The 12,607-nt window shown below is 39.0% G+C and overlaps 1 long non-coding RNA gene across 1 annotated transcript in view; it reads right to left on the bottom strand.

Moving 5' to 3' along the window:
• Positions 1-10,899, bottom strand: part of LOC114049508 — a 56,639-nt gene extending 45,740 nt beyond the window's left edge. The window contains exon 1 of the long non-coding RNA XR_003569869.1: positions 10,586-10,899. This is a non-coding gene — a long non-coding RNA (uncharacterized LOC114049508). The remainder of the gene's footprint in view (positions 1-10,585) is intronic.
• Between the last annotated feature and the right edge of the window lie 1,708 nt (positions 10,900-12,607).

The raw sequence follows: 12,607 nt of genomic DNA, 5'->3' as shown, positions 1-12,607 counted from the left end.
CTCCCCTCCCCTCTCCTCTCCTCTCTTCCCTAACCAACCAAACAAATGCTGCCAAAACATGAAATGGGATGGTGAGTGCAAAAAGTTTAAGAAGCGCTGGGATAGAGCGCTGGACTGGGGACCTGAAAGATTCCTCTTCCCGAGGTCAAATCCAGACACTTGCTAGCTGGCTGACCCTGGGCAAGTCACTTAACTCTGTTTGCCTCAGTTTCCTCATCTGTAAAATGAATCGGAGAAGGGAATGGCAAACGACTGTAGTATCTTTGCAAAGAAAATTCCAAAGGGGTTCATGAACATGACTTGAACAGGACAAAACTGAAATGTGCTAGTAAATATTTAGCAACCTGGCAGTAGTGGTGGGGATGGGGAGGCAGGAAAAAGTGGGAATGTAGACACATACACTTTTAAGTTTAACCCCCATTATTAACACTTTCACGAGTCTAAACAATCAACAAAACCACAAATCAAGCCCTGATTTGTAGCATTTGTCATTTCTGAGATGAAAATGCTCACGATGAAATTTTAACAACTGGTTTCTCACAAATCCGACTGGTTAGAGGTGGCTCTAGCACATCCTTGCCTGTCTCCCTTTGTTATGCATTAGCCAGCTAGGTTTTATCTAGTGATTTGGCCTTATTTGCTCAAAATGGGGCTTGGCACATTCCAAAAACCACCATTAATATTAAGTGAAGATGCCATTGGTTTGGGTTAATGGAGAACAGTCTTGTTTATTGTCAGTGTATCGTGTTGGTATTTGTAGGACACGGATTAAAGAAGAGGCATAGAACCTGAACTCAAGAGACTATATTTATGGTGTAATGGAGAGCGTGGAATAGGAGGAAGAAAGAAATAGGCACATAATCCCTAAATAGAAATATCTGCACAAAAACAATAATTAATAATGAATAAACTATGTCCAGAAATATAAGAACGGGCTGGCATTTCAGAGTCTAATTGAAGAGCGATTAGAGTTTGGAAATAAAACTCTTTAATGAAATGTTGCCACTAACTAAAAGTCCCAGTGTCCTACTGTCACGGGAAAGGACAAACATGGAGAAGGGTATGTGGTCTGGGATGTTCAGATCAATTCTGTCCTATATTGACCAGGCAGACTCATTCACAAAAAAAAAGTAGAATTTCAGAATTGGGAGGGATCTCAAAGACAACAACAACAACAATAATAAACAACTAGCATTGTAATAGTGCTTCAAGGTTGGAAAGTGCCTTATACATGTCATCTATTTCTTTTGATCCTCACCACAAAACCTATAACTGAGGCTGAGAAAGATTAAGTGACTTCTCAAAACAGAAAATGGAAGTTCACAGGCTTTGAAAGGATAGGGTCATGTAGTTACTAAATGTCTGAAGTAGGATTTCAAACCAAGTGTTTCTAACTCCAAATCTAGCACTCTATCCACTGTGCCATGCAGTCTACCCCATACCAAAACATAAACCCTCTTGGCTACATGACCTGTCAGAAGTCACTTGGATCACTGTTCTCCATTACACTCCCAATCCTACCCTCATATTTCAATATGCATATTGATGTCTTCTCGAATACCTCATACTCCCAATTCATCAGCATCCTCAACTCACTCCACTCCAGCTTCACACAATGATGCTCTAAATTTCACCATCATCCATAACTACTTGACCTATTTCAGTGGAAAGAGCATGGGATTTTGTATAAGAGGACCTGGGTTCAAATCCCAGTTATGTGACCACCAGCAAGTCCCTTTTCCTCCGTGGACTTAATCCCTCATTTGGAAAAGAAGAGGAGTTCAAATAGATGATCTATCAAGTCCTTTATGCCTCTAGATTTCTGATCTTATGATCCTCTTATCACCTTCTACCCACTCCCTTCTCTCTTATTAATCAGCACTTTCTTTCCTTCAAAGTTTTCTTTTTTAAGATTTATTTCCTTTTCCTCTCCTCTCCTCTCTTCTCCTCTCCTCTCCTCTCTTCTGTTCCCTTCTCGTCCCCTCTTCTCTCTTCTCCTTTTCTCTCCTCTTCTCTCCTCTCCTCTCCTTTTCTTTCCTTCCCCTCCTCTTTCTTCTCCTAATTTTCTTTTTTAGACTGGGTCTCCCTTTATCATTTAGGCTAGAAGTGCAGTGGCCACTCATGGACCTGATGCCACCACCAATTGGCATAATAGCTTTAACTCACTCTGTTTTTTGACTTGGACAAGTTCACCCCTCCTTGGGCAAACTGGTAGCTAATATTAGCATATTGGTTCCAGACTTAGTACAGATACCTAATTAGCTTAGCTGACTGCATCTCAGAACTCCTGAGCTTGAGTGAACCACTAGCCTCACCAACTGGTGGGGATTACAAGCTTCCTTTAAAACACCCAGGTTTTTTTTTTTTTTCAAACAAGTAATATTTTTAATTAATCTGTTCCCTCCCTCCAGGTTACTGGACTTTGGGTCAGGAAGAAGTAAGTTCAAATCTGTCCTCAGACACTTATTAGTTATGGAAAGCTTAGGCAAGTAGTCACTTAATGTTTGTCTGCCTCAGTTTCCTCATTTGTAAAAAGGTGATAATACTAGCACCTAACTCCCAAGGTTGTTGTGAGAATAAAACTAGATAATATTTGTAAAGTGTTTTGCAGACCTTAAAGCACTAGATAAGTGTTAGCTGTTATTATCACATTATTATAACCCCCACTGAGCAAATGAAAGAAAAAGAAATCTGAACAAGAAATGCCTCAGTACATAACTATATAGTCCAACAAAACAAATTCCCACAATAGACATGACTAAAAATGAGGGCATTTTAAATTCATTTTTCAACCATCCTGAATTCTCTGTTGGGAGGTGAGGGACATATTTCAGGTTCATTCTTTTGCCCTTGTGGTTTATCATTGCTTTGTTCATAATTTTAAAGAATTTCAAAAGAGCATTTCTACATAATGCTGTTATTTATTGTATAAATTGTTTTTCTAGGTCTATTTGCTTCACTGCATCAGTTCAAAAAAGTCTTCCAAGTTTCCTCTGAAATTGTCCATTTCATCACCATATGGCATAATAAGATCACATTATATTCATGTACCACAATTTGTTCAGTTATTCCCCAGTTAGAGGACACTTATATAGTTTCCAATGTCTGGCTACCACAAAAATGATTACTATACACATATTTTTCTATTATAATTCCTTTTCCTCTTTCTTTGATTTCTTTAGGGTTAAAGGTCTAGTAGTGGTATTCTTAGATCAAAGGAACAAAATCTTGAAGTAACAGTTAAAGATTTATATTTTCTTCTACATTTGAATTCTTTGCCCTCTCTTCTAATCACCACTAATGCTTGGCCAAACCATAGTTCTTGGTTACCCCATTATCCATCTTCTCTGTTCCTACTTCTGTGCTGAATGAAATTATGCAATTTTGCTGAGCAAGTCCATAAACTAAAAATATATGTTACATACTTTCAATAGAACTCTTTCTACCCCAAGACAATCCTTTTACTTTTCCTTAGTTGACTCTTTCAATCTCCTCATAGCAGCTGCTCCATATTTTTTTTCTTTCCTCAAGTTCCCCATACCATCACTTCTCAACAAATTAGAGGTCACCCTTTGTGAATAGCCTCTCGTCCCAAATTCTAAACTTCACAACCCCTAGACATTATCCCTCTTCTTCCCTTTGCTCCAGCTTCCAACAAAGAGGTACTGCTAAGGCCAGTACTTTCTATTCATGACCTTGATCTACCCAAGACTATCCATACTCTCTGTGTGTAGACAGACACCAAGGCTACATCCTGGGCCCTTTTTTCTCCTCTTCCTCCTCCCCCTCCTCTTTCTTCTTCTTCTTCTTCTTCTTCTTCTTCTTCTTCTTCTTCTTCTTCTCTCTCTTTCTCTATCTCTCCTCCTTACAAATATAATTCCAAATCTCTTCCCCTCTCAGCTTTGATGGTTCAGTTACCATGTCTATGCAGATGACTCCCAAATCTACATAGCCAGTATTCCCTTATCTCTTTTTTAACTCCAATCCTTCAGTACCTACTGCCTGCTAGATAGCTCCATCTGAATGTCCCATGAACATCTCAATCACAATCTGATTAATATGGAGGTAATTATCCTTCCCCCCTAAACCTTCCCCCTCTACTTTCCTTCCCTATTTTTGTTGAAGGCACTACCATCCTTCTAATCATCTGGGTAAATAATCTTAGAGCCATCTTTGGCTGTAGTGTGCACGAGAGAGAGGGAAGTGTGTTACCAAGTCTTATCAGTTCTGTTTTCAAATGTTGCCTACACCCCATTATATTCACTCATGTAGCCACTACCTTAGTTCAGAACCCCTATCATCTCTCCTGGACTAGCAACATAACCTCCTAATTTGTCTGTCTACCCTCCATTCCCTCTCCTCTATAAGCTGTCTACCACACAGCTGCCAAATGATATTCCCAAAGATCTGTCCACACCACTGCCCAGCTAAAGAAGATACAGTGGCTCCCTCTTACCACAAAAATAAACCATAGACTCTTTTTATTTTGCATTTAAAGCCTTTCACAGACTGGCTACAGCCTACCTTCTAGTCTTAGTCATATTTCTTGCCTTCACACTAGGGTCCTATCATTCTTATATTTTAAACTACAGTCCCAAAATATAAATCCCATTCTCCTCTTCTTTACCTCATTAGCACCTTGACAATCACTCCAACTTCCTTTCCCTTCTTTGACATTGTCTTATTAATTATATTCTCCTTCTTTAGTCCTTCTCTTTCTTCTATTTCTCCTCTCCCTCCTCTTAAAGAGCCTTTTATTCTCCTTCAATTTGATTGTTTCTATTTCTACTCTCCCCCATGCCACAGGCCTTTAAGCTAGATAGAACAGTATATAGAGTAAGGAAGATATGAGTTCAAATCTGTCCACAGATACTTAGTACCTGTGCGATGCTGGCCAAGTCATTTAAACTCTGTCTAGCTTAGGTTCCTCAACTATTAAATGTGGATCAAAATAGCATCTACTTCCCAGGGTTGTTGTGAGGATGAAATGAGAGAAAATGTATAAACCAAATCTCTGACCTTCTTTAGAATTCCAAAGCCCTGTATATCATTGGTATCATTCCATCTTCTTTTTTTGCTCTTTGAACTTAGGTCTTTCTCCTGATCCTTTCCTTCATTGACCCTGCACCTAGTAAAACCAGAAGTAGACTCCAATAAGAGAAGATGAGGGCTTAAAGTAGAAATTCATGCCTTCTTTGGGTCTTCACCACAATTTAATTATTCCAGGCTAAACAATGTTTTATAAATCCTTTGAGGAAATCCTTGGATTTGCTTTTGGGCCTCTTTTTGAGGGAATCTGATGACTACAATAGATGTCAGAGGACCGGTGCAGTAGAACAAGGACAAACACATCTTTCTTACACTTTGGGTATGGGACAGTGTATGGGCGATGTTCTCCCACATTAAAACACCTTGAGGGCAGGAACTATGAAGAAAGCATGAAAGCCAAGAGCCCATGCATCTTGGGATTTCAGGCCTGGCCCTAAGAGATGAATAGGACTATGATCACCTAATTACTTAGGTAATTCTATACCTATCCATGTCTTCAGGCCTCATCAGAGCCCTTTTGGCTTTCATAAAGATATACCCTTGCTTCCAAAGATTGAATCAGAGGGCTCCCTTGCTGAACTAACTGTTAAAACAGGGCAGTCCAACCCAGAGCGGGCCTGGATATAAAAATAAGTAAATAGTTCCTTCTCTTAAAAAGCTTACATTCTACTAGGGGATACAACTGGCACACAAATAAGTAAAAACTAGACATTTTAGGCAGAGGTAAAGAACTAGTAATTAGGAGGATGAAGAAAGACTTCCTTTAGGAAATATCGTCTGTGTTGAGCCTTGAAGGAAGTTAAAGATTCTAAGAAGAAGTTATAAAGTATAAGTACTTTCTAAGTAATAAGGGGCAGTTTACAAAAGGTCTTATTTTGAATAGTTTAACCTTTTCTTCTAGAGTTCCAGAATATTCTCATTTAGTCAACTATTGATTATTATTCAAATGAGATAACACAAGCACTTAGCACAATGCCTGTCACATAGACTATACAATGGTTAGTTATTTTTAGATATTGTTGTTGTTGTTATTGTTATTATTATTACAGAAACCTGTAGTTCTTTTGAGTTTAAAGCTTAGATAAAAACATCCTAGAGCTGTATCAGGCCTTACTTCCTTACTTTTCCAAAAAAAACCTTTAGGCAGATTGTTAGTGTTTTATTCTTGTGTGAGGTGGGGAGAGAGGGGTTAGAGGAGGTGGGAAGGAATGTTTATCAGTTATTTTTGAAATTAGATTTTCCGTATGGAATAAACTTAAGCCCATGGTAGGTTTGCTTTTTCCTCTCACATACTCCTTATCAAGGAACAGAATTTAGTGGAGTCATGCTAGAGACTGCCCAAGTCATCAAAGATCTTGAGTAGATCTTACTGTGAATGGTAAACAAGCTTCAAAAGAAAGACCAGGCCCATTTTAGGAAAATATGATATACAAAACTCCAAGTATTTAAAGAGAGTGATGAAAATTTCTTCCAAATACGTCTCCATTTATGGGAGACATAGCGCCTAGGTATCTGTGTTTGCTTCCAGACACTTACCTACTTAGTTGAAGGTAAAAAAAGGGAGTAGGAGAGAGAGTTAAGGGGTTATGGGCTGAGAAACATTAAGCTGAAGTATGAACAGCTACTGACTATTGGAGCAAAATCAGCCATGTAAATAAAAAATGCATAAGATTACATTTGGAAATCAATGGAATAGTGTTTTTTTTTCATATATAAAAACAGAGTTGCTTACAACTTCTCAGAAGCACACTTATTGTATAAAGCAAGGCATCCCTGTACTCCATGGATGAGGAGATTTTTCTCTTTAGTTATAAATGAAAGTAATTTCCTGTATGTTCTCTCACATTCTTGTAATATAAGCTTAAATGCTTTTCAATGTAGGCATAGAAGAAAAAGCCAGTAGATCTGGGTTCAAATCCCATCTCTGTAAATTAATAACTATCAGATCCCATGTCTTTATCTCCCTGAGACTCATCTATAAAATTAGGAAGTTCAAAGATCCACCAGGGACTTTAGATACCATCTAGTTCAATTTCTAGTATACGTAGGACCATTTACAACTCTGAGTTTTTGATTCCCAGCAAATTCCAGGGCATAGTCCTAAAAGATAGCATTTGACAGCAAACCTGCATCAAAACAACTTCATAGAATGATAGATTAACAGCTGGAAGTGATCTTAGAAGCCATATTATCCAACCTCCTGTTCGTAGAGATGAGGAAACTGAGGAAAAGAAAGGTTAAATTACTTGTTTAAACAGCTAGGATAGCACCGAGCTTGGAGTCAGGAAGAACCGACTTCAAATCCAGCCTCATATATTTACTAGCTCTGTGACCCTGGTACAAGTCAGTTCATCTCTGCTTCAGTCTCCTCAATTATAAAATGGGGCTAATAACAGCACCTACCTTCTGAGGTGCCTGACACACAGTAGACATTATGTACATGTTTATTCCCTTTCCCTTCCCTTTGCTTGGGTCATGCAAATTGTGTCCCTCTTGGAAAAGTCCCCAACTCTTGACTTCAACTCTTGTTGGGGACCTTACTTTAAGCATCTCTTAAGGTTTGTTTGGTTGCTTACTTCTTATCATCCTACCCTTTTAACTCTGAACATCCTGCTCTAGAGTCCATTCTATCCTGTTGAAAGAGTCTACGGCTGTCACATGACTGACTTTATTAGCCTACTCCCAGTCATTCTTCATATTCTTTCACACTGACCATTTTCTTGGAATTCACCTGGCCCACCACTATATCCCCCTCCCCACCCATTGCAATTACCATCTACTCTGTTACTGAGAAAGCATTTTCTCCTTCTTCTAGCTCTTAGGTTTCAACCTCTGGAACTGTAATGATTGGCAATAATTCTGAACTGGTCATTGGTAATAGGAGACATGTGATAATTTCGCTATGGCTCTACTCACCATTCCAGTGACTTCCCGGACCAAAACAGTTCTTTTTAATCATCACTCTCATATATGTGTGTGTGTGTGTGTGTGTGTGTGTGTACTGCCTCTTCCTTTGAAATTCCTTGAGGGCATAGACTGCCTCACTTTTGTATTTGTATTCCCAGTAGTTAGCCCAGCACCTAGCAGAAAATATGTGTTTAATAAATGCTTTTTCACCCATCCATACATCCATCCATATATTCATTCATAAGGATATTGCTTATAGTCTAGGCTTCTGCAGCAATACTTCTACCTGTATATCTTGGTTGGAAGTGCCAACCCCCCATATATTCAGACAGAACCCCTTCCACTTCTGTAAACAACTATAATCAAGTTGTTTCAGACTATAAAATTAATTTCATATTCACTATTTTCTCTTTCCCTGAGTCTACCACTTCCAGACTGAATCACTAAACAGAAGAGGCCAATCACATAGTAGCTTAAGTACTATTCCACTTATCACTATGTTAACTGGGTACATCTTCCAATCACAAAGTTTACCTAAAATGCTCCTTCATGTGAACTATCCTCTTCCATATAAACTTTTGGTTTCATCCAGGATACTTCCCAGTTCTCACTTATGTCAATACCATTCCATCCATGAATGACAACTTTAATGAATTCTAATCTGAATGGACCATCTTACAGGTCATCATCTAGCAAGCCAGAGCAGTCTATAAATCACAGCTAATTAGAAATAGTCTCATATATCTGGAGCTAGAAGGGACCTTAGGGACAATCTGGTGCAATCATTTTATAGATGAGAAAACTGAGGTTAGGAGAAGTGAAATAATTTGCTCAACATCACACAGGTAGTAAGATTCAGAAGCAAGATTTGAATCAAAGTCATCTGAAGCATTTGTTAAGTAACAACTAAGTATCAGGCACTGCATTGTGGATACAAAGACAAGCACTTACAAAAACACGTATAAGTGTGAGATGAATGAAAAGTCCAAGGGACAGAGTTGCTGGGTAATTAATAATCAATTCATTAATTAGGCTAGCTGATAATCAATAAATTGACAACTAGTGATTTCTCTCGGTAACCAAAGACAAAACTATGGAAATCCTGAATGCTTAAATACCTTTGGGAAAGGAGGTGCCCCTGACAGATGAAAATCAGCATTGACTGGTGAATGATTAATGAGGGGTGGGCATATTAATGAGAAGGACTAGGGAAGGACTAGGGAATTTATTTCCTTCCCACCAAATCCTTCAAGGAGTAGGGCAATTGCTTCCCCCTTCCTTTTACTACCACCCATCTCATACTAGAGAGTGAATTACAAATTGTAGCTCCCACACACCTTCAAGGTCTACCTACTTATCTAGCAAAGAATTGCAAAGTTGATGCCAATTGATTGTGGGATAGCTCAACAAGCTATAGTACATGACAGAAGTGAAATATTACTGAGCTGTAAGAAACAACAAACATGATGAATACAGAAAAGCATGGGAAAACTGAAATGAACTAATGCAAAGCGAAATAAACAGAACCAGGAAAACAATCCATATGACTACAGCAATGAAAGTGGAAACAACAACAACCAAAATTGATTTTGATCATGTGAAATCACAATGACTAATCTTGGTCCCAAAATAGAGATATAAAAAGATACCCGTCTCTGTCTCTACATAAAAATGGAGCATCATGGATGTGACATACTGCAAATTTTTTTTTACATACCATTTAGTTTTTTGGAACTTCTTATTTTTCATACTTTATTATAAGAGAGGAGAGTAGTATTTCATGGTGAATAGACAGCTGGCTTTGGAACTGGGAAGACCTGAGTTCAAATCTGTCCTACCTCTGACACACACTGGTTGTATGACTCTTTGCAAATCACTTGAACCTCTCAGTGATCTATGCAACTCTCTAAGATTATAATTTGTAGAGAAGGTTCCAATTCACCTTGGTAAAGAGAGTTTCTTCACACAAGTGTTCCTAAGACTTATAAAATAACAAAACCAGGCTCCATCCCTATACTATTCCTAGCTACCCCTCATTCCTATACTCTTAGTCAAATCAACAAGCATTTATTAAGTGCTTACGTTGGCCAAGCACTGTGGATACAAAGAAAGGAAAAAAAAAACCAGTCCCTTCCTTCAAGGGGCTCACATTCTAATCAGGGGACAAAATTCAGCAACTATATACATATAAGATATCTATAGAATAAACTAGAAGTAATGTCAGAGGGAAGGCACCAGCATGGGGAAGGGAGTAGGAGTTGGGGAGAAGAGACTGGGAAAGGCTTTTCTGCAGAAGATAAGAATCAAGCTGAGTTTTAAAAGAAGCTAGAGATGACAGGAAGCAGAGGAAAGGAGGGAAAACATAGCTCTCTGGGAGGTGAAGGGAGGAATACATTGGGAAAATATAGGTGATATAAAAACAAGATATAAAATATTTTTAAAGGCCACATCACTATCTCCATGTAGCTTTCTCTATTTCCTCCCCTATTTTCATACAATAAATAATTCCAAATAAGAAGGCTGGTCTCTGGGGTTGCTGGGACAAGCATCTGAACTTCTGGGTCCTTAGCCAAGACACCCAATCGAAAACAAAAATTGCATTATAGAACACAATGACACAGAGAGTTACCTGCAGAGTAACTGCTGCTGAGAGTTTCATCAGCTTGGATTCTCACTTCAAAGTTGTTTGTGTTTTCCAGGAACAGGTGCATGAAGGGGAAATAATATTCAAATCAGCTTCTGACCATTTCAGCTAAGAACAGATGAGCCTCGCTGGATCCAAATCTCCTCTACCCTCCTAGGCCCTGAGGTTGTTCTCATTTGTCAGTTTAATGGTTCATATTCTTCCAAACTGAGTGCTAACCTCCTGTGCCCACTGCATTTTTAAAACCATTCCCTCTCCAGAGACACCTTCCTCTGACTTTAGTGACAGCAGTTCTTCCCTCCCCCCACCCCCAGCCTTTCCCTATCTTAAATGATTTTCAGCATCCATAGTATAGTCTCTGAATGCAATGCTCCAGGAAGCCCATTTGCACACTTGACAGAAAAAAAAAAAAACTGTGTTTGTTTATGCAACTGGCTCAGTGAGCAAGGATGAGGAATTGAGTTATTTATTCAATGACTCAGGCCTTGATGACTAAATTGGAATTTGCTTCTGTACCTTGAGGGAAGGGGGAAAAGAAATCTACTCGATTAAATGGGGCTGCTCTGTGTCTCTCTCTGTGCCTCAGTCATGAGACTAGGCATGGGGTAATTAACTTCTGGGGAAAGGAAGCTGGCTGTGGACTCAGAAACAGAACCTTGCCAGACTCAGCAAGTGGCCCTGTCCTTCCTGGGCTTGCCTGAATTCCATTGGTCTCATGGGTTTTGCCTTTCCGATGTCATAATTTTCTAAATACAGATTTTCAATAAGCTCTAGCAACCATTCTGCTGTCCTATGCTTGTATCTTTCTGTCCATTTTTATCATGCATCCTGTTAATTTGAAATCTTACTATACATGTAATACTGTTCTAAGTACTTAAATAATTAGATAAATTATGCAAGACTTCCCTTGATCCAAGAATGGACAATCAGGTGGGGAAGAGTGAGGAGAGTAGGGATGATACCCAAGCTAAATAGCAATGGCAAATTGGTAATTCAATCAGTGACCAGTAAGGAAGTACTTGACCACCACACACCCTATTGACCCTCCCCCTCCCCCAACATACATAAACTCCCTTGTGCTTTTCCACACACCTATCTTGTGAAGCTAAGCACTACTGGGGATCATCCTTTCCCATTCCAAATATGAGCAGAAGTACCAAAGGTACTAGTACATTAAATCGGTTTTAGTGAGAATCTATCATGTAGCTAAGGACTGGATGTTGTGGGTAAAGGAAATATTGGATTATTTGGAGCAGGAGATACTGAGTCAAGGAAACCCCAAATCAATTAATGTTTCTTAAAAATTGTTTGTGTCCTTTGTTTTTGAAGAGGACCATCACAGAGTGATGTCTTGAATTGTGTGTAAATTGGATTTAAGTGAAGCAGAGTTGCACAAAGTCTTCACCCTTACTCTCTCTTCTACAGTCATCAAAGTCCAGTGGCAAGACAAGAGTCAGGAAAACTGGTGATGGCCTGGGATGCAGTGGATGACCTTGGCATCTTCTATGTCTGACTAAGTTCTAAGCACTAGCTGCCTTCATGGCTATTGGAATAAATTGTTCTCCTCTGCCCATTTCACTAGAGGAGTCTTCATATGCTTGGGGTAGACACCGCCCCCCCCAACTCAGCGATAAATCAGATGTTGGAAAATATCAGAGGAAGTCAGGAAGCCAGAGCTATAGCTGTAACAATGTGAATAGCTATTGTCTCCTGACTTTAGAATCTCCCACGGGGTATCACGTCTCCTCTTTTCTTTACTACCCTACTTGCCCTTTCTCTTGGCTATTTAAGCTCATGAAGTATTGAATATTGTCTACTTATGATTTTCTCCTTTATAATCACTTTACCAACTTTTTCATATCACAAACCTTTTTATGCGTTAATAACAAAAACAACAGCAACAACACTCATAATAACCATTTCAAAGTCAAATACATGTTGTGAGTAGAAATGAGTAGACAATGGCAAAATAAAGAGATCACAGCTGGGCTGGTGTATAGGGGAGCC

This window comes from Vombatus ursinus, unplaced genomic scaffold (genome assembly GCF_900497805.2).
Source record: "Vombatus ursinus unplaced genomic scaffold, bare-nosed wombat genome assembly UNPS02014798.1, whole genome shotgun sequence".
In the NCBI taxonomy this organism is placed as follows: Eukaryota; Metazoa; Chordata; class Mammalia; order Diprotodontia; family Vombatidae; genus Vombatus; species Vombatus ursinus.
This window is presented reverse-complemented; position numbering and strand designations above follow the sequence as displayed.